At 49.7% G+C, this 26,410-nt stretch overlaps 1 protein-coding gene across 1 annotated transcript in view; it reads right to left on the bottom strand.

The window, feature by feature from the left end:
* The window catches only part of CDH11 (cadherin 11), a 131,171-nt gene extending 105,966 nt beyond the window's left edge, over nucleotides 1–25,205 (bottom strand). Inside the window, exon 1 of the mRNA XM_070397782.1 lies at nucleotides 25,049–25,205. The gene's annotated coding sequence lies outside the window, so the exon portion shown is untranslated. The remainder of the gene's footprint in view (nucleotides 1–25,048) is intronic.
* Between the last annotated feature and the right edge of the window lie 1,205 nt (nucleotides 25,206–26,410).

Here is a 26,410-nt window from a genome sequence, read left to right as displayed (position 1 = left end):
GTCCTCCTTTATAGAAATTGGGAAGGTGAACAACTTTATAAACATCAGAATCACCTGGATGGCGTCTAAAAACCACCCCCAGGGTTTCAGATTCAGAAAGTCACAGGGTGGGGCCCCTAGAACGCACCTCTGAGCACCCCTAGGTAAGATTGATGCTGCTGGTCCAGGGGGCACCTTGCGAAAGTCAAGTCTAGATGCATCTCGGCTGGCTCTGGGGTGTCCGAATGTTTATTTACACTTTCTGGGAGTCCATGGCTCTCTGTAGCGGGTGTGGGGAAACTTTTTCCTGCCAGCGGCCATTTGGATATTTTTAACATCGTTCACAGGCCATACCAAATGATCAACTTAAAAATCAGCCTGCTATAGTTAGTCAGACATAGAATTAACTCACCCCTAATGCCTTAACAGGGTCAGACCAAATGATTTCTCGGGCCTTATGTGGTTCCTGGGCTGGACGTTTCCCCACCCATGCGTAAAGAAAGCTGCTATGAAGTAAAGAATAGCAGAGTAAGGGTGAAGGATTTCTGAAAATGGCAAACAGTGCATGTAGCATTTCTCAAACGTTAAAGAGCCTCAAATAACCTAGAGCAGGGGTTCTCAACCTGTGGGTTGCGACCCCGTTGGGGGTCGAACGACCCTTTCACAGGGGTCGCCTAAGACCATCGGAAAACACATATATAATTACATATTGTTTTTGTGACTAATCACTATGCTTTAATTATGTTCAAAGTGTAACAATGAAATTGGGGGTCACCACAACATGAGGAACTGTATTAAAGGGTCGCGGCATTAGGAAAGTTGAGAACCACTGACCTAGAGGCTTGGTATAAATGTGCATCCTCAGAGCTCACCCCCGCCACACACGACCTGGGTTAGGGCCTTGAAAACTTCCCCTGAAACAAGGTCCCCAGGTAACCTGGGAGCAGAGGATGTGCAGCCCATCTCTTACTAAACCAAGGACCCGTCCCAGAGCCAGGGAACGTGGGTGCATATGTGCGTAACCCGTGGACACAGACAATAGTGCGGTGAAGGCCCGGGGGTAGCGGGAGCAGGGTGGAGGGGGACCGATGGGGGGAAAAAGAGGAGCATCTGTAAAACTTGAACAATAAAGATAAATTATAAAGAAAAAGAAAGAATCCTCAGGATCCTTGGCCCATAAGGCCATGGTTTGGTGGAGACGGGGTACCCCACCAAATTGTATACACTTAGATTCCACAACAGAGAGTAAGAGAGAGAACATGCCTTAGACATTTTTCTTCCATGGAAACATCTAAGACAAAATATTTGACTTTAGGACCTTCAGAGTGAATTTTAAATGAGAAAAAAGATATATCGCTTGAGATGAAAGAAAACCCTACCCCCACGCACTCTGGACTCTTTGCATTCACAGCAGGCCTCCCGGTTAGGTGTGAATTGGGAATGTCCCAGGAGATAGTGTCCGGCAATCAGAGCTATTGCATTTTGTACCTGACACAGGAGGGCCTCCTCCAACAAGGGCAGCCGCACTGCCTGAGCGATTCCCATGTCTTCCCCGCGTTCCCTTTCCTCCAGAACCCAGGGAATTTCGTCTAATGCTCAGGCCTCCGCTTAGGAACTATGAAGCGTCCGCTACCACAGGGACCATGCGAGTGGCTTTGTGTAAGGAACGTTTGCTGCAATTCAGAGAGTGGTGTCATCGAGTTACCAAGCTGCAGGAAACACGTGTATGTCCTAGACTGAAATCGGGGCTTGACAGCAAGGAGGTGTCAAGCGGCAAGGGGTGGCTTATTAATGCCAATCACCCGCCACACGCTGCTGCTGCGAGCAAATCCTGAGCTCCATGCGGAGCTCCCAAGTGATGGGAGTGAAAACCCCGCGGTCGGATACATGTAAAGAGGGGGATTCATGTAAATGAACCACATTGGTAGATTGTGATGCAGCCTGCTCCCGTGACATTCTTACCAAGATTGAGAAAGTGAAATGGTAACGCATGTGGTCAGTCCTATGTAGGTGGGTCCTCTGCCCAGGAAACGACTCTCCTTGGACTAGACGCAGCAGTTCTCAACCTGTGGGTCGAGACCCCTTTGGCGGTTGAACAACCCTTTCCCAGGGGTCGCCTAAGACCATCCTGCATATCAGATATTTACATGACGATTCATAACAGTAGCAACATGACAGTTATGAAGTAGCAACGAAAATAATGTTATGGTTGGGTCACAACATGAGGAACTGTATTTAAAGGGCCAGAAGGTTGAGAACCACTGGACTTGAGTCTAAGAATCGACTAAAAAGTTTGCGGCTGGGTGTCCTCAGCCCTCAGTACCGGCCAGGTGCCTGTGCAGGAGGACTCCTCGCTGTGACCTTTATTAATGTCTCTTCCTGATTTTTAATAGTAACTGATCCCCACGGGGGGGAAATGCAGGGGTTTAAAATAAAGTTGGCTGACTAGGTCAATGATTGCATAATGAAAGGACGGATAATCTTATCACTCTCTAATACCTATCATTAGTTACCATGTGGATTTATTTCTAATTATTTCAATCTTTTTAATTTTATTTTCCAAAGCAGAGATTGTGACTTACCCAATTTTTGTCATGCATCTGCAGATAAATACCATACCACAAGTATTTTTTCATATTATTAAAAATATCTTCAGCTGGGGCCGGTGTGGCTCAGTGGGTTGGGTGTCGTCCCATGCACTGAAAGGTTGCTGTTTGATTCCCAGTCAGGGCACATGCCCAGGTTGTGGGCTCCATCCCCAGTAGGGGGCCTGCAGATGGCAGCTGATTGATATTTCCCTCTCACATGGATGTTGCTTTCTCCTTCTACCTTCCTCTCTCTGAAAATATCTTCATAAATCTAATGGGTGAGTTCTCAAATTCAAGTCGTATGAATGAACTGTTACTAAAGATTTTTTTTTTTCCAAAGGGTAGTCATTTACCATGTTTTCACATTTGGCTCCATAAATAAAAATGTGATGAGCATTTTTTAACAGCTTCATTGAGGTACAACTTACACACCACAAGGAATCACCCAGAAGAATATTCTGTCGTAATTCAAAATCTTTGTGTTTCTGAGCATCTCCCTCGCATAGATATTCTAGAAGTAAAACAACTGACACACGGGGTCCATATAGGTTCAGGCTCCAGAAGAGCATTGCCCAGTGCCCCCCGGTATTGATTTATACTCCCATCAGCGAAGTATGAGAGTGCTCCTCATTCCACCCTGGTCACATGAGCAGTATTTAGGGTTCTGTCACTTTTAATGGAAAAGTCAAGATGTCATCATATAGTTCAAAGATGGAAATTGCATTTTGGGATTTTTGTTTTCATTCCCGATGCACTTTGACTGCTGTGGTCCTTTCCTTCATAGTTCAGGTGACGTCTGATTCCTATGGACCTCCCTAATAGAACTCCTTGGTAATCGTTAAGGATGAAAGGGACACTAGGAGCCCTGACCGGTTTGGCTCAGTGGATAGAGCGTCGGCCTGCAGACTGAAGGGTCCCGGGTTCGATTCCGGTCAAGGGCATGTACCTTGGTCGCAGGCACATCCCCAGTAGGGGGTGTGCAGGAAGCAGCTGACTGATATTTCTCTCTCATCGATGTTTCTAACTCTCTATCCCTCTCCCTTCCTCTCTGTAAAAAAAATCAATGAAATATAATTTAAAAAAAGAAGAAGAAGAAAGAGACACTAGGAGCCTTATCTAAACCAAGAGAGAGATCTGGACTCCAAGTCCGGGTTTCCAGTCAGGAGCTATATTACCCTAGATAAGGATTTAACCTCTCTGGGCATCATTTTTCTCATCACTACAAAAAAAAAAAAAAAGTTGAAATAGAAGATGATCAGCCCTGGCCAGTGTGGCTCAGTTGGTTGGGCATCATCCCTTGCACTGAAAGGTTGCAGGTCCTATTTTCGGTTGGGGCACATGCCCAGGTTTCAGGCTTACTCCCCAGTAGGGGGCATGCAAGAGGCAGCCGATCCATGTTTTCACTCTTACATTGATGTTTCTCTCTCTCTCTCCCTCTCCCTTCCTGTCTCTCTAAATATAATTTAAAAATCTTAAAAAAAAAAAATGATCAAACGAAGGATGCAGAAACTTTATCCGACAACTAATACATCTCTAGGTCACTGAAACTGGGGGTTTCATTTTTAAGAAGGAATGTTACATGTAATAATGGCCACCTAGAATCACATTCTTTACACAGTCATAATTTGCTTTCAAAGAAGTGCATGTCTGGGCATACCGCACAATTTAATAACACTTTGAATAATAACAATAAAAAAAAGATGTCTAAATGCCCTTCCACCCTCTAGCTCTGAAAGCCCTTCTAAAATCCTTTTCTTAAATCTAACAAAGAATGATAAAATAATTATGCATGAGTTACTCTCATGACTTATTCCATTCTCCTGAGGCACGCTGTGATTTTATTTTATTTTTTTAAATGAATGATTTGTAACTGTTAGTTAGCAGCACTTCATGTAACTTTTGATTCAAGTAACAAATAGCATTTCGGCTTTATGTATTCATTATGCCACTAAATAGCGAAGGAAAGGAGCCAATTCTAATGAATTGTAACCATAGTTCCTTTTGCGTATTACATATTAGAAGTGGATAGCACTTTAAATTACGGTACACAAAACAGCATATAATTAATTCTGAATCAAAGATAATGTATTCTTCCTAAATGCAAGTTATTTTAAACCCTCTTAATGAAGAACTGGGCATACGCTGCACGGCACTGTGAAAATGTTTAGCATATGCTGTGAGAGCCAACATTTTGCATTTATTATTATATTTATTTTCAATAATAATATATTCTTTTAAATGAACACACAAAAAAACTTAATTACTAACATTCCGAATATGGAAAATCCATGAAAATTACAGGAAACTTTTTGGCTCCCCATACGCTGTCACTAAATAACTTTTTGATGACATGGTGAGATTGCAATTTGCACGAGAATGAGAAAAAATGGAAAAGACTGTTACTTTGAAATCACAGAACATATGCACAATGAATTTTAAAATGGAGATATGGAGATAAACATTTCTATTCTGAAAACCGACATGGTCTCAGTTTCTATGGAATAGCAATGCTTAACTGCAGACCTTAAATTCCACCTGATGTAGCATTGGGTTTACAACTCCCTTTCTGACATGGTGCTTCTGCTTTTAAAAGAACGTATCCTGGTCTGGCTGGCATGGCTCAGTGGTTGAGCGTCGACCTATGAACCAGGAGGTCACAGTAAATAAAATACTGTATCCTGAAGGTTCTGCATTCTTACAGAGGCAGCATCTAACTGCACATGAGCTCCATACCTCATTCTAGTTTTAAACATTATGACCACCACTTAGAGGCCCGTTGCATGAAATTCATGCATGGGTAGGGTCCCTAGGCCTGGCTGGTGATCAGGGCCAATATGTGGGTTGACCAGCGGAGTGATGGGGTGGGGGGCACTGGCACCCACCTTGGCTGGCCTGGGGCCTGCAGGCTGGGGGCAGCTCCTGTGCTGAGCACCTGCCCCCTGGTGGTAAGTGGGCATCATAGCAACCGGTCATTCTGCCGTTTGGTCGATTTGCATATTAGGCTTTTATTATATAGGATTATCACCAATACCACTATGACCACCAACAACTTAACAATGACTCTTGGACCAAACACTTCTTAGCCTTATTCTTCCCATCTCCACCCTGACGATGCCGACTGTCCCTTTAAACCAGCCATATGATCAGGACAAACCATCCCTCATCTTTAATCCTTAGAGCTCTCAGCTATAAAATGGCTATGCTACAGTCCTTTTTATTTCCAATAAATCTGCCATCCCCGCCCTGTCACCCCCACTAGCTCTTCCCAAGTGCCAACAGAAACACACAATAAAACCAGGTTTTCTAAATTCACAGATGCTTTCTATTCTGGCTTTATTTGAATTTGGAGAGAGAAAAATGTGGAGAGTAAAAAAATAAATTACAATTAGCAAAAGCTTCCAATTAAAAACAAAATGTAAAGTTTATTTTTAAATTCAAGGATTAGCTTCAGTTTCACACGAATTATTCATCAGAAAGAGACAGAACTAGAAGGAACCACTGTTTCCATTATTCTCCAAATATCCAGGTTTGAACTTATTTTCCATGTGTTTCTTTCTCGGGTACTAATGCGCATTAATAAGTAATTGCAAATAAATAAATTTCAAAAGAAAAGAAAATAGCGAATCATACCACCCCTTCATAATTGCCAGTGGTATTTCCGAGTGATTCCTTTCCCTCCCTCAGCGTGCGTCTGTATTAAGTTGAAATCACACTGCACAGATAACTCAATGGCCTACTTTGTACCTCTTAACATTTCATTGTAAGCACAGGTCCGTGTTGCTACAGCTTCTTAGTTAATACCTCCAGAGACAGAGTCCATCATAAAAATATGCCGTTGTTTTTTTTTTTTTAATTTAACCAGCCTCCACTATTTGACATTTAAGTATTCTTGTTCCTGTCTTATTTCCTATGGTGGATATTTTGTGCAACTGATTTCTTAGCATTTCAAGTTATTTCTTTAACTTTAATTCAGAAAAAAAATGTTTTGGAATTTGAAAATTGCAAAATTTCAACAGGAACGATAAGAAAAAAAATGTAGACAATAGCAAAATTAAGAAAATGGACATACACTGCGAGAGAAAAGTCAGAAATAAAACCGATAGTAATTAGCAATGGACTAGATAGGAGGTCTCAAAGATGGGGTCCCGGGGGTATGTTTCTTCATTTGCTTCTACTCGGATAACCTAGCAGACAGTGCAGACACCTCTGAAATATGGGGTACAGGGAAAGGGTCGCATTTAAAGGCCTGCTAAGCTAAGTTTGGGACACAGCCTGAGACGTGGCCAGTCTTAATTAAGAGGGTAGATGATGCTACGAAGTTTCTGAATCATCCCAGGGAACATGTGTAATAGGAGAAGAGATGATGCCTGGAGGAAAGGCTAAGGGAGAAGGAGAAGGCAGGAAGGCCCTCCAATGTCTAGGAGAAAAAGCTGAGATGTATGTCCAACATTGGAAACTAAGAAAAGGTTTCTCTTTTCTGAGAAAGAAAAGTATCTAAAGGAAAACTAAGAGATTGGGACTTTAAGGAAGTTGGAATGAGAAGGCTATCTCTCCCAGGAGTGAGTTTACTGGTGATTTGCAAGGCGGATAGACAATGGCTATGTTTAATGCCCTCTGAGGAAACCATTCCACATCCTTCCACTTACAGGGAACATTTCTTATCAAGGGGGAGGATCCAGTTTTAATGGAAACTACTTTATTGAAATTAAGGTCACCTGATTCCTTTTTGCTTTTTTAACTGGACTGCCAGAACATTATACATGGCATATGTGGCTCACGCATGTGGCCTGTGTGGTATGTCCATGAGGCGGCACTGGCTCAGGCGCTATCGTGCTGAAATTTCAATTATCAGCATAGAAAAGCTCACAAACAAAGGATTAGGTGGAGAAAATTGAGTTCTTAACTTCCTCGGAGCTATGCAAATATAACTCATGCTGAGATAGAGACCGTTGTTCCTGTCATTTTTTTTTTTTTTTTGGAAGTACAGCAGGAAAGCCCCGGAAGCCAGGAAAAGCTATCCCCTGTCGAATCCAGGTGAGGGTTTCGTGTGGAAGAAGGAAGCCATAGCTTAGTGAACGTCCGTAGGGGGAACGGAAAGGAACATGTGGGTATGGCGTCACTGAACTTGGATGCAGATCCCACCGGGTCCCTCAGGAGCTGTATGGCCCAGAGTAGGATATGTAAGTTCCCTGCACCCCACTTCCTCTCTGCCTGGCTCATAGGGTGACAGCTAACAGGTACTCAGTACTCACTTGGATCTTTGTAGGTGCCATTAGCATCCTAATGGAACAAAGGAAACTAAAGCAAAAAGGTAAGTCCTATTGCAGGGCCACACAGCTAAAAACTGGTGGCAGTTGCTAGGGTCCCCAAAGGAGGAACCCAGGAGGCCAAACACGGTAAAGAATTTAAATTTATTAGGTCATCAGGATACCAGATGAGCTGAGCCCCAAGATGGTGCCAGCAGCCAGGAATGGGGAGCGAGAGGTTTTAAAGGACGCTGGGTGGGCTTTTTCGATGACGGGGAACTCTCTGGGCAGGTCCGGATCCTGGGAAAGTCCAGAGGGGAAAGATAATGGTCCTAGCAAGTGGGATGCGGTCTAAGCAAAGGACATGTTGGTTGTGAAGTGGTCTGAAGGTCAGTCCCCAGGGGAGGGGGTACCGATTCAATTATTTGAGCAGACCTCACAGCAGTGGAGGCCGAACCCGTTTAGTCTGAACCCCGTTAGCACTTGAGCTTTCAATCTCTTCCACACCCAGGCCAACCCTGTCCTGTGGTCAGGGGAACCGTAGGAGACCGTGAACAAGGCACATACCAAGGTCAGCAAGGAAGGACGCGCAGTTTTAGCATCGCTGCTGTGAAGGCACACATAGGGTTTGTGGACCCAATTACACCCCCTGGGGGGACATAGGGTTTAAATCACTCTGTGCCCCATGAGCTTAAAAAGCAGGCCCCGAAAGACGAGGGGAAACCCAAGATGACTTTGGGAACTCGGATGTGCAAGTAGTGCCCTGGATCCTAGAACATACATTCAGAAGGCAACCTATGACATAGGAAGCCAGCAGGAATTCTGGCCTCACAGATAACTAGTAGGTTTAAAATCAGTGTCTACATGTTCAATATACTGCGTGACTTAGGTCTTCTCGGTTTCTCCCCCAAACCACTGGACTGCCAGGCCCACCTTTGTGAATCCAGCATCAAGACACAATATATAAATATATATTATCCTCACCCAAGGATATGTTTTAATTGATTTGAGAGAGAGAGGAAGAGAGGGACAAACAGACAGACAGACAGAGAAACAGCAATCTGTCGCCTCCTGTAAGTGCCCAACCCACAACCTTTTTGGTGTCTGGGATGATGCTCCAATCAACGAAGCCAACCAGTCGAAGCAAGACACGTTATTTGTTATTTAAGGTAGAGCACACCTTTCATAGAGAAGGAACTCTACATAAAGATTTTCTTTTCCTTTCTAAAACTTGGCGTGGTTTTTGTAAGGGGCCCAGCAGGCCACGGGGAGCGAGGCAGAGGCTGAGCCAGCTGCAGCAGGACACTGGGGAATATCCCCTGCGGGTGAGCTGCTGCCAGGAATGGCTCCAGGAGTCCCCAGGGGGTGTAATTGGGTCCAGCATCCTGGATGACCTCCATCCACACATCCCCACCACACAAGGTCACCTCACAGTCACAGTCACAGCTCACTAACTCCCCAGCCCGGCACCTCCGCACTCCACATGATTATTTCCGACAAACTCATTTCTTGTTCAATTCGATATGAAAATTAAAGTGGTATTAGCACACTTTCTCATATTTGAGAGCACGTGAATGGCATCCACAGTGTTCCCCTCTCTGCACACCAGCTGAGCCTTGAAAGGAGGAACAGTGCAGGTAGAGGCACCTTCTCCCAAATAGTTCTGCTCTGCCTCCCAACCAGCCCTGCCGGGGCAGGCAACCTCAGGGGGCCCAGCAGACACAGTCACCTTAACTTTCTCAGAAGAAAACCATCTTCAGAAGAAAATGCTAATCAAATCGTTTCCCATGCAAATGTGAAAATGAGGTAAGGAGTTGGTATCAATATTTTCAACTTTAAGCAAAGACAGGCAATCCTTAAGGGTCATGCTGATCTATAAATTGAATCAATTCACATTCCTACCCACAAAGCTTTTCTTACTCGCTTTGTTTTGACCCCCCCTTAATTTAAATGAGCCAGGTGACAGGTAGGGAGGCTCTTGACCAGAATGGAGAACAAGGTTTTGAGTTCCCAAGAGCCTCCCTCCCGTCAATTTTGTTTTCAGTCTGAACCTCAGGGGATGCGCTAAGAGGGGAATCATACATGTATTCTCTGGGTCAAGCAGGGTGGTCAGACTTCTTTCTGGACTTTTTAAACGGAGCTCAGCTGTTCTTCCAGATCCCTTCTGTGGGGAGGCGATTTTCCATTCTAACCCTCTTCTACAAGAGAGGAAACTCGAATCCAGACAAGGGAAGCAGGTTCCCTCTGCCCCCCAAAGAGCTGACAACAAAGGGATGGGTAAAAGGATGGACCAAGAGGTCCACAGATGAAAATGCTCCGAGAATATTAGAGCAGATGAAGAAATGCAAAGCACAGAGACCTTGTGGCCTTTGTCTCTTTGAACAAGACTTTGCCAAGCTGGTGTTTGCAACGACATATGTTTGGAAGTCCTAGCTTCGAGCCACACATTGGGTGTCTCTTAATGTCCTGTTAAAACCCAGTGGAGATGATTCTCGCATGTCTCGGGAGCCTGGGTCCTTGTTAACATGCATGGGAGCAGTTGCAGACAGGTTCCCTTCCCCCACCTTTTCTATACCCTGTCCAAGGTCACCGTGCTGCCCCAAGTGGAGAGCACCCACTGATGGACAAAGACTGTGTTTGCATGTCTTCTCTCAACACCCTCTGGAAACACACTGTAAACCCAGGGTGCAACATACATGTTCCGGTGCAACTCTCTTGGTGACATCTCCGATTCCTCTAAACCAGTGGTTCTCAACCTTCTGGCCCTTTAAATACAGTTCCTCATGTTGAGACCCAACCATAAAATTATTTTCGTTGCTACTTCATAACTGTCATGTTGCCACTGTTATGAATCGTCATGTAAATATCTGATATGCAGGATGGTCTCAGGCGACCCCTGTGAAAGGGTCGTTCAACCGCCAAAGGGGTCGTGACCCACAGGTTGAGAACCGCTGATCTAAACCAAGGCTGGACAGGGACCAAAATGTCAAAAAAGAACATGGGTCTTGGAAACACAGCTTCTCTTCTGCCTAACATGTCGTTTGAAATATTCCCCAGTCGTATGTGCCCATTAGAGAAAACATGCTACTCGATGTCAATCTTTCCATCATGCGAGGGGGGAAGAGAGCCAAAATCTTGGATGCATTAGAAGGATCACAGGAAAAGCTTCCTGGATCTTGTGGGTTCTGAGTTCGAATCCTTTGCCACTGTCTATCCATGTGACCTCGGGGCTCCTACTTATGGGCAAGGAGATTATCCGTGGGAAGCTGAGTCCCGGGCACTAGGCAAACACTTCAGGGCATATCCATCCCCATTTCCTCTTCCACAGTCAGCAGCATGTCTCACGAACCTACCCCTGGATGCCTCGTAGGTCTGTCTCCCCATCCACAGCCTGAAGCACAGGGAATGAGTCCCTTAGTTCACATCCCTGCTGGTCCCCTTATTAACTGCATAACCCCGGGGGATGTTCACTACGCCGAATCTTGGTTTCCACGTTTCATAAAGGGTGATAATTACGCAGCTTCTACCTCACGAGGCTGCAGTAGGGATGAACTGAGATAATTTATGGAAAGCGCTGAGCTCAGTGTGTGCATATAGTAAATGCTCAGTATACAAAAGCTATTATAATAATGACATTACCCTCATCCCATCCCCCCCACACCCCCTCCCCCCACACATACACCAGTCTCCCTGCCTCAAGCCTCTGCCCCTTTCTGTCAGTTCTTCTCCATGCTGATGCGGAAATCATCTAGTGAGGTACTGAACACATCACTCCCCTGCCCCAGACTCTGCAAAGGCTGCCTGGGACCTAAGGAATGGCCTTCAAAGCCCTGGATTTCGCACTCAGCGGGCTCCACAGAGAGTCCCTAACTCCTCACCCCGCAGGCATACTTTGCCCACTATCTCACGCAGACACGTTCTGCGTGGGAAAACCGAACCTGTGCATTCACGTGCCAGTGATGTTGTCTGCACTCCTCTCTACAATGCTGGGCCGGGGTGGTCAGAGAGCACCGAGCCAGGTGATTTGTGGAAGCAGCTCTGAGAGCCAGGCCATTTCAGAGCTGGAGAGGATCCAAAAGGCCACTTTTCAGATGAAGAAACTGAGGTTAATAGGTTTGACCAAGGCCACGTGGCTATTCATCAACGACGCCAGGGCCGTCCTGGGCCGGTCTGCCCCGAGGGAGGGACCCACAGAGCAGCCTGTTAAGGGAAATTTGTCAGCAGCTGGCCACAGACTTGCTGACAGGTGACCTTTCTCCATCCGTGGGAAGTTATGCGCCTATGAGGAAAGAGCACACGGCGTGCAATGCAGGGCACAGTGGGGATGGGGTTGGAGGGGAGCGGAGAACTGACGGGATTCCCCAGGACCCATCCCTCACTGCAAGGACGGGTCCTCTCAGGCTGCATTAGTCTCCTAACGAACGCGCCCGGACGCACCGCCGAGATCTGCTGAGCTGAAGATTCCCTGCCACGTTTGCAGGAGGAAAGGTGATGAATAAAACACAAGGATCACCAGTGCATTGCTCGGAAGGCGAGTGTGCACAGCTCTCACTGCTAAACTGCAATTCTTTACTCTAAGACCATAGTACTAATAGCGACAGTTCATTTATGCGGTGCCTCTGAGGTTCCGAGAATAATAATCAAGAGGAAGACTATATCGCACTAGCGCCGTGTCTACAGTGTAAGGCAGCTCGGGAGGGAGCTCCCTGACTCTGAAGAGCTGTGAGGGCAAAGGGTGGTGAACTGGAACGGTGTGCATCAAGGAACCCTGATTTTTCAATTTGGGTCTGGAATTTAAATACCGTTTTGCTGCCACCGTTGATGGGATCGTTTATTAAGCCTTTAAATATGTGGTTAAATATTTAAAACCCTTGAATATGCACGCGTTAACAAGTAGACAATGGGAAGCAGGTAACCACTGATGTTGCTGCTCAGCCAGCCGGCCCCACCCGTGCTTGGTTAGTCGTCCTTGGTTTGGGGTCTGGACGTGTGTCCTCTGTGACCCACCAGAGAGTATCACGTAGAAATGAAGACTCATGGGTCCATGCGTTCTGTGCAGCTGGGCGCTGACGGGGTCAGGTCTGGGCAAGAGGCTCCCTCAGCCTCAAAAGCAAAGCCACTCCATGGTTCCACTACGGGGCCTCGCAGACAGAAGTTCTGAGACCCTGAGGTCCCCCTGAAGGTTTCCTTTACCAGCAGGGGATGCTGATTCCTCCCCGAGGTGGTCAGTAAAGCCATCCTGGGAGGGAATGGGCCCACCGCAGAGGGAACATTCATCCACCGGTCCTCACTGCCCTCATTCGCCCACTGTAAGCACCACCCACTTTCACCTGATCATCCCACCCTTGTGCCAACAGAGGCCACGCTGCCAGGGAATGGGAGCTGTCCCCTCAGGAAGCTGGGATGTGACTGGGGGCCATCTGCCCATTTTTTTAAAATATATTTTTATTGATTTCAGAGAGGAAGGGATAGGGAGAGAGATAGAAACATCAATGATGAGAGAGAATCATGGATCAGCTACCTCCTGCATGCCCCCCTACTGGGGATGGAGCCCACAACCTGGGCATGTGCCCTGACAGGAAATTGAACCGGGACCTCCTAGTTCATAGGTCAGTGCTCAACCACTGAGCCCCACCGGCCGGGCCATGTGCCCAGTCTTATGGGCACATCTTTCATCAGTGCCTGCAGAGTTCCTATGTAAGCCAACCTGGCTTCTGGGAGATGTTTGGCTCCTGTCCTCCTTACTCTCTAGGTCCCCTCAGGTCAGAATCCAATTTGGACCCATGTCCCTGAGTCTGGCCTTCGCTTCCTCTGGATAATACTCTTTGGAATTTTGCATTGGCTGCGCAGCCAGTATCCATGGGCCTCTTTCCCACGCAACCTGACCTGCCCCTTCCAAGAAACCCTTTGCCCATCCCACACGTAGCTGCTGTGCCGTCTGCCACAGGTGCCCCGGGAAATCTCACCCCACTAGGCTTTGCCTGGGCCCTACATCCTGCCCAGTTCTTGCTCAACCCCAATGGGACCACTCAATGTTTCATAAAGGCGGCTACCCACTGCTCCACCTCACACCCCAGCATCTAACGGTCATGATTCTATTCAGCACACGGGAGGAACTGGAAAGCTAGACACCCCTCAGTACCGGGGTGGGTGAGGTTGCTCACAAGTCTTGCAAGGACATGCAGGGATTGCAGTCTTGGGTTTCCGAGTTCCAAGCCACAGGCACAGGCTCTGAGTAGCACAGTTCCTGCGGGAAGACTAGAGAAGCAGGCTCTGGAAACGCCCAGGAAGGCGGGACGCCTGGGCAGGCAGAACCTCAGACCAGACCTGCCACAGGACGAGGCGGCTTCCACAGGGACTGTGTGTGTGGGCCCATGGGGTGAGCGTTCGACACTGAATCCAGATTTCACACAAGCTGGAAAGGTGGCCGCTGAGTGGGTGTTCCTGCGTCCAGGAGAGGCGAGGAGCAACTCTGTAGCCCTTCAGGCCTGTGGATAGAAGGCGGCTCTTCCTGCTCTAGACCACCCTCCTGCGGGTCGTTCTCCACACACAGGAGGGGGTTCCAAGGCTGCGCAGCCAGACCAACCGACAAGCAAACAGAACTACACAGGAAGGGCAGCGGTGGGGAACCTGTTTCCTGCCAAGGGCCATTTGGATATTGATGGCATCCATCACGGGCCACTCACAATTATCGGCTTAAAAACGAGCCTGCTGTATTTGATCAAACATTTAATTAACTCACCCCCAATGCCTTGGCATTAATGATCTCTTGGACCTTACGCTCTCAGGCCGGATGTTCCCCACCCCTGCTGTAGGGCGTTGTAGTCCAGGGTGTGGAATCACTGGAAAGGCAGGGTCTGGTGTGGCTTAACCAGATTCTGCCCGATTCTATGCTGGCATTTTTGTTCCGGTTGTTGTATTTTGTTTTTACCGAGCGCAGTTTGAGACTAAGTATACCAACCACAGCACGAGGAGAGGAGGAAGGACAGGTATTCTGGATAGCAGACTAGAGGTTTGCATTTCAAAATGTTTTGGGGAGACTGGGTCAACGGACTGAACCTAAGGATACAAAATATATAACAGGGATAATCTTAACAGCCACCCCATTCCGTGCACTTTTAAATATTTATACTAGAGGCCCAGTGCACGAAATCCGTGCACTGGTAGGGTCCCTAGCGGCTGCTGGCTGCTGGCCGGGGCCTCTCTTCCTTCCCCTGGCTGGCCCCGCCCCTTGGTCGAATTCCCTGAGGAACTCCCCGTCGAGGGGACAATTTGCATGCTATGCTTTTATTATACAAGATGGTTTCATGTCAGAGCCACCCTCTAAGGCAGACCCCGTGTTACAGGGAAATTGAAGAAGAGCTGACGTGGGCGGCACGGCTGGGGAGCGGCAGGGCCAAGCCTGCGAGCAGGGCGGCCTGGTCAGAGAGCCTGTGTGAACGCCAGGGAAGGTGCCTCGTGGTGTCTTACCTGCCCAGGGACACAGGGACAGGTGGGGATAAGGGAATGAACGGCAGCACATAAGGAGAAACAAAAAAACCAAACCAAGTCCTCTGGGTGATGTGGAGGCAAGGAGAGCTAATGTAACGTAGCCTCGGGCTGCAATAGAGACCTGTGCAGAAGGGACTGGACAGGCTACTGTCTGGCTGACTACACTTCTGTCTTCAGTCCTTCTGCGGAGGGCTGGAGCAGAATCGATGGGGCGCTCATTCTGGGGGTGTGAAAGCGTGGAGAAGGCACCTGGAAGACAGCTTAACCCATGGCAACGTGGCCGAAGGATGACCTCTATTCTGCACGACACGGGAGGCTTGTATCAAAGAATCTTGGGAAGATGGAGTTTGGCTCGATCTAAGCAAGTATTTCTAACAGTGCAAGTCCCCAAGGCCTGCACGGTTAGTGGGGCTCCAGCCATCAGCAACTCATGGCAGCCACAGCTGGGGCACCTGGTGGCATAATGCATTGGTCCAGCTGGCCTCCAGGGTCCCTACTTACTACGCAGGAGTGCAAGTCTGTTATTCCTTCCCAAAGCATCCTTGATCATCGAGCTGGATGGGCCATGTCCTTCCTGTGGCCCTGCTTGTTCACACCACCTTTGCCACACTTACTGCATGCAGGTTTGGGTTTTATAGACAGACCTACTATGTTCTTCTTGGGTTTTTATAGACAAATCTACTATGTCCTCCTCAAGGTGTTATAGGCAGACCTACTATGTTCTCCTTGAGTTTTAATAGACAGACTCACTATGTTCTGCACCATGGATATTGTTAGCTTTCTCGGGGAAGGCCCTGGGATTTGACCAGCTCCTGTGCTCAGCACAAGGCCTTTCATTAAAGTAAGCAACAACGAAATGAGCCTGAAACTGAGTTCCACCCTCACCCTGCCAGAGGGCCCTGTGCAGGCTTTGGGGTGGCAAGGTGAGCACACAGTTCTTACACTGTTACCCAAGGACGCTTGGAATGGAGACATCAACAGCAGGTGACTATTAAGGAGGACAGAGCTGAAGGCCGAGGTTAAGTGGTACACTCTGCAAAATATCATCAAATGACACATCAAACAACCATGATTTTCAAACAATAGATTCATGCAGAACCCCACATTATCAGTCTCACAATGTAACTGCTCAATAACATACAGGGTATACCTGTACACATATGCACATGCACACACACACACACACACCTGTCCACTCGAAACACCTTTAGCTTGCACATAGTGGTAGAAGATGGAGGTAAGAGGCAAGACTGCCCAGTTCTTTTTCTACCTGCCCCTAAATTGCCGTGTGATGGTAGACAAGCCGTAATTCCTCCCTGTGGGTCCCTCTGGGTCCCTCAGCCTCATCTCTAAGTGAAGGTGGGCTGGAATAGCTAGTCATTCAGTTAGCGACTTCAGACCGAAGAATCCTACTTGGCGAAGTGGGTCTCCCAGGCCTCCTTGGAGGCAGTGGTGCATGTCAGTGCCCTGCAGTGGTTACTGTCCTCAACGAGGAACCTGATGTAAGGAGCCGGTAGTTAAAGGGGACAACGACAAAATGGTATGGAAGCAGGAGGGAGAGAGGAGGACGGAGAGAGGTCTGGAAACCATAACTCATCAGATTCACCGAAGCACTGAGTGGCAGGGCATCCTGATCCTGTCATGAAGTTTGGTGTCAGATGCCTGACTTTGAATCCCAGGGTTGCTGTGGAATGTCAGGGTGCTGGGTTTTTTTCTTCCTTCTGTAAGATGCTAGGGACAATCTTACCAGCCCTCAGGGTCACTGTGACTAAGACTGATATTACAAGGAATGTTCTTAGCACAATGCCTGAAATTAGCACCAAGCTCTGTAGATGCTGGATTTTAACAACTACCTGGCACCAATTTTCAAGTATTTGTAGGGCTGAAAAGGGTAAAGAGATGGGGAGTGGAGACAAGGGCATCTATTGGGGGAAAGATACAGAAGAGGGGTAGGTTAGCTCCTCCTTCAATAGGGAATTTAATGAGCAGTTAATGCAGCACCTCTAGTGTCCTGGGTTCCTGAGAGGGCCTTAGCAGGCTGGCCTGGGAACATTTAAGAAGCTTAGGATGGTCCAGCCAGTGTGGCTCAGTGGTGGAGCACTGGCCTATGAACCAGGAGGTCACGGTTTGATTCCCAGTCTGGGCACATGCCCCGGGTTGTGGACTTGATCCCCAGTGGGAGGCGTGCAGGAGGCAGCCAGGCGATAATGCACTCTCATCATCGATGTTTCTCTCTCCCTTCCTCTCTGAAATCAATAAAAAATAGTATTTTTTTAAAAGATGCTTAGGATGAATGGCAAACAGAAAACCTGCTGAGAAGAGAGTTGGACCAGAAGATCTGGAAGCTCCTTTTATGGATAAGATTTGGGATCTTGTAGGGGCACAAGGTCCAACAGCCAGCTCAGCTCTCTGTCTAGCTGCTCTCCACAAAGCTCGGAAGCTTGCACTTGGGACGTGTGTCACAATTTGTATAAAAACCGGTGCCTGCCCTGCCAGTGGCTCAGCTGTTTGGAGCATCATCCCATCCATCAAAAAGTTGTGGGTTCAATTCCTGGTCAGGGCACATACCCAGGTTGCGAGTTTGATCCCCAGTCAAGATGCGTATGAGAAGCAGCCGATCCATGTTTCTCACATTGATGTTTCTCTCTCTCTCTCTCCCAAATCAATAAATATATCCTTGGGTGAGAATAAAAAAAAAAAATAATAACAGAAAACGGGTGAGCATGTGGAGTCCCGGCTTGGACACCCGCTCTCCTTCCTCCAGCCTCGTGAGCTTAGGCAAGCGTCGGTCTCCCCTTTTGTAAAATGCAGAGGACAGCACCCTCCCTACTGGGTGGCTGCACAGAATAAAGGAGGCGGCAGGGGCAGCACCCGGCACACAGTAGCATTTCAGAAAGTTGGCTCCCTCCCCTCGCCTTTTCCAGACAGACATAGGCAGCTATTTCCTGTCACTGCCAAGCGGACTCAGATGACACAAGAAGGCTGCAGACGGGACACCGTGGACCTGGGAGGTCCACGAGCCTCCGGAAGCCCAGCCTGGCTGTGATGCTGTGTGTGAAAACAGGCGGAAATCCATTCAGGGCCCCGTGGCGGTGACTGTGGCTTTGCAGGGACCCGAGGGAGACTGCGGACAAGGCACACGCGTTTCTAGCCGAGTCCAAAAGGTCCCCCGCGCTCACCCACCTGAAAGCCCCAAACTACATTTACCTGGAAAACAAACAGGGGAAGTCGTGAAATGGTGATGATTTATCGAGAGACTAATGACCATGGAAGCTAGTCTGGAATAGCAACGAGTCCCTTCCCAATGAAAGCAGACCTTGTGATGAATATCTCAACATCACCTGCTTAGCAGATTTTCCTGAGAAGGTATTACTTCCGGGCGAGGACGTGTCCCAGAAAAACCCATGTGCAAAAGGGAACAGGGAGAAGATGCAAAGATAGGAGCCAGCCTCTTTTCAAAGGCCATCGTTATCTCTACAATCTCGCCTCCCCGCCCCGCCCCCGAATATTTTAAATGGAAGAGGGATGGATCCCTTAAAGGTATGAAATGATTTTTTAAAAGGCCAGGCACTAATAAACAATTCATCACTAACCGGGAGAGGCCGCAATCGGAAGCGAATGCTCAGTGCAGGATTCCAGCCACGTGATTGTAAGGAAGACCTGCCACCTGCCCCCGTTGGTCTATAAAACGTAACCTCAGGTCTGTTTCTAAGAGGACCAAAGGCCTGAGCCTGTCCTGGGTGCTTGTCAGGAACTGGGCATTGCACTCAATTCTCCTCTGTCTTTACAACAATCCCAGGACACAGATATCATTATTAACTCATTTTCTCGGAAGAGGCACTGAGTCTCAGAGAAGTCGTGCAGCTTATCCTCGGCCATGCCCTTTGGGAGCCGTGGAGCTGGGCTTGAGAAGGACCCAAATGCCAGGCAGGGCTGGAACCCGGGTGAGGCAGGTGAGGCACGAAATCTAAGGAAATGCCCCCCAAAAAACTCAGTAATCAAGATAAATGATATTTTAATGCCATATTTAAAAAAAAAACAAGATGAATGGAAGAAAATCCAAGATGAGTAAAAGATCAACATGTTCAATACAGACAGGACCTAACAGCAACTGAGCCTCTTGGTCTCCCTCTCCTCGGCCGAATCCTGGCTCTGCCACCGGGCGAGGCTGCCTCCAGTGTGAAGAGCTGATCCAGGCCTCAGGGATGATGGACACAGGTCCGGGCCTGCGGGGTGTGATCGTGGGAATCACGTTCCCAGGGATCCATGGCGGGTGGAGCGCAGTGAGTAGATCGCATATGTCTGTGCCCGCCCTCATCCATGCTCCATCTTATCAAGAACAAGGGAGCGTCGATGGCAGGGCTGCTCCTCTCCTCTCTCTGCTTGCTCTCACGGATGGAGCCTGAAGAAGACTGAAAAGAGATCCCCCTGGGCCTTCAACTGAAATCAAGGAAGAGCTTCCTCCACTCCTATGGCTACGTTAGGTGACCATCCCATCAGGGAAGAAGCTGAGCCCAGAGCCATTTATTCAAGGGAAGTGGAGACCTTTAACTTGTGAAAGACTTCTGGCAGATAAGGCAGTTCATGGAGGAAGTGAATGAAGGTGTTCCTTCGCCTGACACAACCAGGAAAATCGGAGAAAAAGGCAGTGCTTATTCAGGCAATAGAGTAAGTCCCTGGCCGCTGCTGACGGTGGCCAGCAAAGCTGTTTATGCCAACTTTCTGGGTTCGGCACCTCACATGGTCTAAATGGGGGCTTTGGGGAGAGACAGACAGACAGACAGACCAGCATTTGACCTGCCGTGGGAAACAGCATCATTCATCTCTCTCTTTCCCCTCCTCCCTTTCCTCCTTCACTCTCTTCTTCCCTCTTTTATTCCTATCTCACTTAACATCCCATGTGCCAGGTGCTCTCCCTGAGCAGACACCGGACCATACCGAGGATGGGAGCAACGCTTTATCTCAGTGAGAATTCCGAACTCTGCAACCGCCTGTGACTAATTAAACCAAGTAACAATGAAAAATTTTGAAGTTAACTAAACCACCCAACGGTAAGGGAGCATCGGTTTACAAAACACTCTGTCTTACTTTCCCCTGAGTTACTGCATACTCCCGCCCTTAATCCATCTGCATTGATTCCTGCCTGAGCATTCCAGCTCACGCTCAGGGCTGCAAGACTTCACTGCTGATTCATGGGGGAGGCCTCTGCACTCAGTTAAAAAAAAAAAAGATACAAATAAAAATCCACTTAGGACAGTAGTTATTTTTTAAGTAGAGCTTTCCTCTTCATTACAATATAGCACGCTTTTTTTCATGCTTTCTCTGAACTTTCATAATGACATGATCAACCTGTAACAAATATAAATGTGTGCAGCCTGAAATATGCAATTTAATCATAGACGGTAATTTCCATATCACTGGCGCGGGGGGAGGGGGGGTTAGTCAAATGATTAAACTCCAGTGCATGAGGACCAATCTTGAAAGAAATGTTATTCTCTGCTCAAGTTCTCTGTTTGTACTCCAATGTCAAGAACGGGTTAAAGGGAATAGGAAAACATTTACTGTTATATTTAAAACTCCATGCCCCAATGTGTGTACCAAAAATCAAACTCTTTTTTTTTTTTGCAAATCAGAAATGGCTTGCAGATGTCTTCAAAACTTCTTGAAGGCACAGGCTATGATAGCACAGCAATCTCACTAATATTTCTCTTCTCTATCCAGTCCCTTCCCCTCGGAGTCTGAAATGATGCTCTAGACTAGCAGGAAAGAAAATAGAGAAAAAGAGCCAGAGCAAACCCTCAGGGCTCATTGCCTGGGTGAGAGCTGACCTTGTTTATCATGCAGCCCAGCCCCCACCCATCTTCTGCTCCATTTCTCAAATGATAAGATTCTCCAATTGTCTAGTAAACTCCAAGGCAGGAGGAAGAGGCTGAAGGTAAGGAGATCCACCGACTAGAAAGATGTAAATCCTGACAAACTGCTGGAGCAGTAGCCTGAACCACAACTAGATTGAATTCGGTCTCTCCGGAGAGGCCCCGACAAGGCTGGCGGTAACAAAGCGGCTTTTCACGGTGCCCTCAAAAGCAGATGGGCCCCATGCAGAAGGTTGGGGAAGGGCGCCATTGCCCTCTAGTGGCCAGAAGTGCAACCTTCCGCGAAGGAGCGCCTTTCCAGAGAGGCACAAGGCTTTCAATGTCAGGGTAAAATTATAGCAGAAAGATGTCTAATTACCTTCCCTGGAGTGTTTTCTTTCGTCCTTCCTGCCCATCGAGGAGGCTGTGGATGGCTATCACAGTAATGCTGGTGGGAAAGCTGATTCTTCCTCCTACGGGGGCACCAGAATTTGCCCAACTTCTCTTTCTTTTTAACAGACCTGTTGATGTGGTTCCTCCAGTGAAATAAACCACGCATTTCTAGAGACCAAAGATCTGTACCTATTTCAGAGGCAATGCCTCTGCATTGGAAAGGTGGGCAACTCACAATCCTTGGTGATCTAGAAAGCGGGTTCTATATATGAAACATTAACTGATTTCATAAGGGGGGAAAACATCCCAAACACATTTCAATCTCTTCAATCATTGGCTGCTCAGATTTTCTAGGGAAAAAAACCCCCACAAAAAACAACTGGGAATTCAGCCATTCTTCAACCTTGACAGTTAAAAAAAAAAAAAAAGGTTTGCCACCTACTTTCTAACTCTATAAGCCACTGTTCTATCATTATGATCTAATTATTAGGTATGCCTATATCAAAGTAAAAAAAATTGATACTGGAAATCAACATAAATGACATGATTGGTTCTTGGACATCTGCCTACATAGTTGTATTGAAAATGAAGGAACCCTAAAGTCAGGTTTACAGATCTGTTTCGATGGTTCTGAAAATAGATTTGAATATCACAGATTAAAGTTTACGTGAACCGTCAACTTCATAAGTCACAGGCAGTCACTGGCAAGGTTCGGAGACACACTATGCTCACAGGATTGTAGCGCTGGCATTGTAAATCCAGCCTCGAGGTCAAAGTCACGGCGTTTCCCACACGAGGGTCCCCAAACCAGAATCTTTACAAAGCAGCCATGTAATTCCATTCAGAGTGGAAGAAAAACCATGAATTATGAAGACAAGTGCATTAAAGGAGCATGAAATTGATCTGTATTCCCCCCAGATCCTGGCATGGCTCTCCAACCCTGGCCCTCCTCCTCGCACCCATAAGCAATTCACCATCCATAGCCACAGCCCCCACTGCACAGAGAAAACCTGAGTTCGGAGTTATAAAAAAACCAGAGGCCATAACTTTTTAAAATAATTCTCGAATTAACACAAGATTGCATCTTAATTGAAAACAGAATTTAGGTTTCTAGTAATTTTACCGTCTGGTGTTCTGATAAGAACGTTGAACATAATGGAAGTTCTGAAGTGCTATCAAGATGGTCCGCTGCTTGAGTCAGAACTATTTTAAAAGCCTATCTTTCTAGTGAGCACGAAGCCCAGGTTTGAGTAAATCTACGTGCCTGGGCCTCAACAGATTATTCTAGCTCAGTCCTTTCAATGCATCTCCTCATTTCCCCCTCCCCCCAAGGGTGGAGTGGGGGGTCATTTCTTTTCTTCAAACAATGTCATAAAATGGCCAGCTGATGCAGATTCTAAAATAACAAGGTAAAGAATGCGAGAGATAATCACTCTTAATAAAGCCTGGCTGCTGTATGGTTGAAGCATGCATGTGCAATGCTTCCAAAGCAAGATGTCATGATCATTCTCACGCAAGCCAAGTTCCCCAGCTTCTCGGATGCCTTTCCCTGGTCTAGACTGGAAAACTCCTCACATTCCTTTGTACCAGGCAAGGTTTCAGAGGTTTGGATTCCAGGGCCCACTGGCCAACTCGGAAACTTTGCTTCGAATCTCAGGATGAATTCACAGCAGGGACCAGGAGTTTCAGGGTCCCTCTGGGATTGGCCACAAGTCTGTCCCTTTGTTTCCCAACTTTTCGCCCTTTGTTCTACAGAAGGAAGATCAGGCTCCATGTAGCTGGGGTTGAGTAGCGACTACTTCTGGTGTCTGTGTCTCCTTATTTATAGGAAAAATAAACTCCAGGATGAATAAAATGGAGGTCAGCCTCTTCTCTCCTCTCCCCTATCCTTTTAGGCTCTAGCGCTCAAACCCCAGCTTGGCCTACAGGGCTGATCCGATGCTGGCGGGTCCTCGCTCCTAAGAAAACTTCTCCATCCCCGCCCTCTTCCCCCTGGCAAAAGCATCTGCGTCCGCTGCTAGCCTAAGCGATAAAGCAATTGATCCATCCTCTTGCCAGATTAATTATCGTGGCTTCCCTGTGATTAAACTGAAAACTTATTCCATGCCTCATTTGAAACCGATAGGAATGATCGGAAAAGGAAAACAAGAAAAGGTTTTTTTAAGGGGGGAATGGGAGGGCAGACTTTAGGCGGATCTATACTCTCCTGCAGCAGGGTTTCCGGAACAGCCCTCCACCACCATCACCCCCACCCACCCCTTAGGGACGACCCATCACGGAGCAGGGATGGCTTTATGAAATAATTAAAAGATGCAATTTCTTAATAACAGTGCGATGGCCCGTGATATTCCTGCTGCATTATCAGCAAAAGCAACAGGGCTTTTCCTAGCATCTAGCCAACCTTTCACCCTGGGAAGGGAGGCGTGCGGCACCCGCACCCCCACGCCCCAGCGAAAGCAGGGCCTCGGCAAAAAAAGGGATAAGGAAGAGCTAGCTACCCAGGGGCCTCCCTGACCCCACTTTCTCTGGGGATCTTTTCTCACCGCACTAGGCGGGCTCTGCCCCGGCTCCGCGGGTGGAGGGGGAAACGGTGCTCTCCGCGCCGCCCTCCCCATCCTGCCGGCTACCCCGCGCTTCCCACTCCAAGCTCGCGTTCCGGGGCCAAGCCGAGGGAGGAGGCCGTGCGGGCTGGAGAGGCAGGGCGCGCTCCGGGAGGAGGCGGAGGCTGGGTTCGCAAAGTTAACACTGACCGCGGCGGGGTTCGCCAACCCCGAGGCTGAGCCCCGGTCTGAACCGCTCGCGGATCTCCCCTCGGGCCGGCGGGCGCTGGTCAACGGCCCCCCATGCCTTCCGAGAGACTCCGGCTGGAGGGCTGGAGCGCGCGCCGCAGTCGGCGGCCGGGAGCCGCAGTCGGCGGACCCAGACCCAAGCCATTAAAGTGCGGGGAATCGCCGACGCGAGCCGGGCGCCTCCCGCTTCCCGGGGCCTCCAGGCGGTCCGGCACGGAGGGCTGAGCCTCCGAGCGCCCGGCGGGGATGGGGATCAGGGGCAGGAGCCCCGCAGAGCGCAGTCACGTCGCCGCTGGGGAAAGACGCGCCGAGCGGGCGGGCAGTGCCCGGGGGCGACTTTCCCCTGAGACCCGACCGAAGGCTGTCGGCGCGTCCGGGCGCAGCTCCGCAGCCTCCCGCCCCGGCCCGGGGACAAGCCCTCTGCCCCGCGGCCTCGGCGCGGACCTCGGAGGAGGCCGGAGCGGGAGAGAGGTTGGAGCGCACATCTGGCGCCCGTGCCCCCTGCGCTGCCCGCGCCCACAGCTGGCTCCCTTCTCCCTTTTATTATTTTTGAACAAATCTTCTCTTATCTCCGCGCTCTCCCTCATTTTCTTTGCATTAGTGAAACCTTCCCCAGTCAGACCTCCCCCCTCCCCGAAATTCTCATCCCGAGACCTCCCTCCTCCAGGAGCCCCATCCAGGCGAGAGGAAGGCACCGGCGGCGCGCCTACCTGGAGCCCCGGAGGGTGGGCGCGAGCGGCGGCCGTCGGTCCCCGGCGCAGGGCGGGCGCCGCCGAGTCAGCCCGGGCCCCAGTCCGGGTCCCATTCACAAGTCGGCGGCGGCTGCGAGCGGCCCCCGCGGCATCTGCGAGCGCCTCTCCCCTCGGCTGGCGGCGGCCGCGGAATGAGCCGCCGAGCGCGCTAGTGGCAGGAATGAGAAACCGGTGGGGAGGTGGCGGGCGGGCGGGCGGGGTGCGGGGGGAGGAGGAGGGAGGCCGCCGCTGGGAGGGAAGGAAAGGGCGGGGGGCGGAGAGGAGCGGAGGCCACGAGACTCGGCGAGCCGAGCCTCGCGGAGGCTGGGGGGCCGACCCCGTCCGCGCCCGTCCCCCGGCGGCCCCCGAGATGCCAACCCCTGGGTTCGCGGCAGCCCCTCCCGCTCCGGGTCGCAGCCCTCCCGCGCACTTGGGGCTCAGACAGAGTCTGGAGCGACTGAAGTTGGGCTCCAGGGACGCACAGCCAATCAGGGAGGGCGACGGAGGGGAGCCGGGGAGGGGGTGGGAGCCCCTTTTCCTCCTTCGCCCAAATCCGCTCCAGCTGGCCAGGCTGGGCCCTTGCCCGGGAGGCCTGGAGGGTGGGTTGTGGGGAAAGCATTTGCCAAGTGGGGGAGGCCGTGGGGAATCGTGCTTCCTCTCGCTGCTGCCCCACCTTCGGCAACCCCTCCACGTCGGCGGCTCCTGCCCGGCCTGCGTCCCCCCATCCCTGGCAATTGTGCTCGGGGCTCAGGCGGCGAAAACTGGGGCGGGAGACTTCGGACTTGGGGAGAGCCGCTCCCTGGTCGCCCCACACCTCCGCCTCCGGGGCTTCGCCCGCGGAGCGGGGTGCGGGGATGGCTTCGCCGGGGTCGGCTGGGAGCCCGCCACCCTGCGCCCCACGGGGGTGCACTGGCCCCCATCTGTAGCGTCACTTGTTGCCGCAGGCCCCCCGCCCGCACACCCGCCGGGGCTGGAGAGTGCGGTGTTGCCGGAGAGAGGGCTTCGGGGCGCCGTGCCCGTGTCCTCCCGCCATCCTCCCCATCGCCACTCCAGCAGGACCCGCCCGAGGGTGGGAGCCCGGCCGCCTCCTGCCCCAGTGGGGTCGCCGGGAGGAAAGGCTAGCGGGGCCGGGCCTTGGGACTCCCGCCAGGGACTTTGCGGGGCGCTCGAGGTTCGGGAGCGGAGTGGGGGCCGCGCCTTCCACGGTCACGGAGGGGACCCCCCGTGACTTGGTGGGGACCCCAGGCTGGAAGAAGTTTCCAGGGTGGGGGTGGCGGGAAAAGACGAGGCGGGGAAAGGCGAAAAGCAAATGGGTAGAAGCATGGAATTGGGGGTGGGGGT

This window comes from Myotis yumanensis, unplaced genomic scaffold (genome assembly GCF_028538775.1).
Source record: "Myotis yumanensis isolate MYYU_CA2020_CCGP unplaced genomic scaffold, mMyoYum1.0.hap1 SCAF_18, whole genome shotgun sequence".
NCBI lineage: Eukaryota > Metazoa > Chordata > Mammalia > Chiroptera > Vespertilionidae > Myotis > Myotis yumanensis.
Note: the sequence above shows the minus strand (reverse complement) of the source record. Positions and strands in the feature narration are given on the sequence as shown.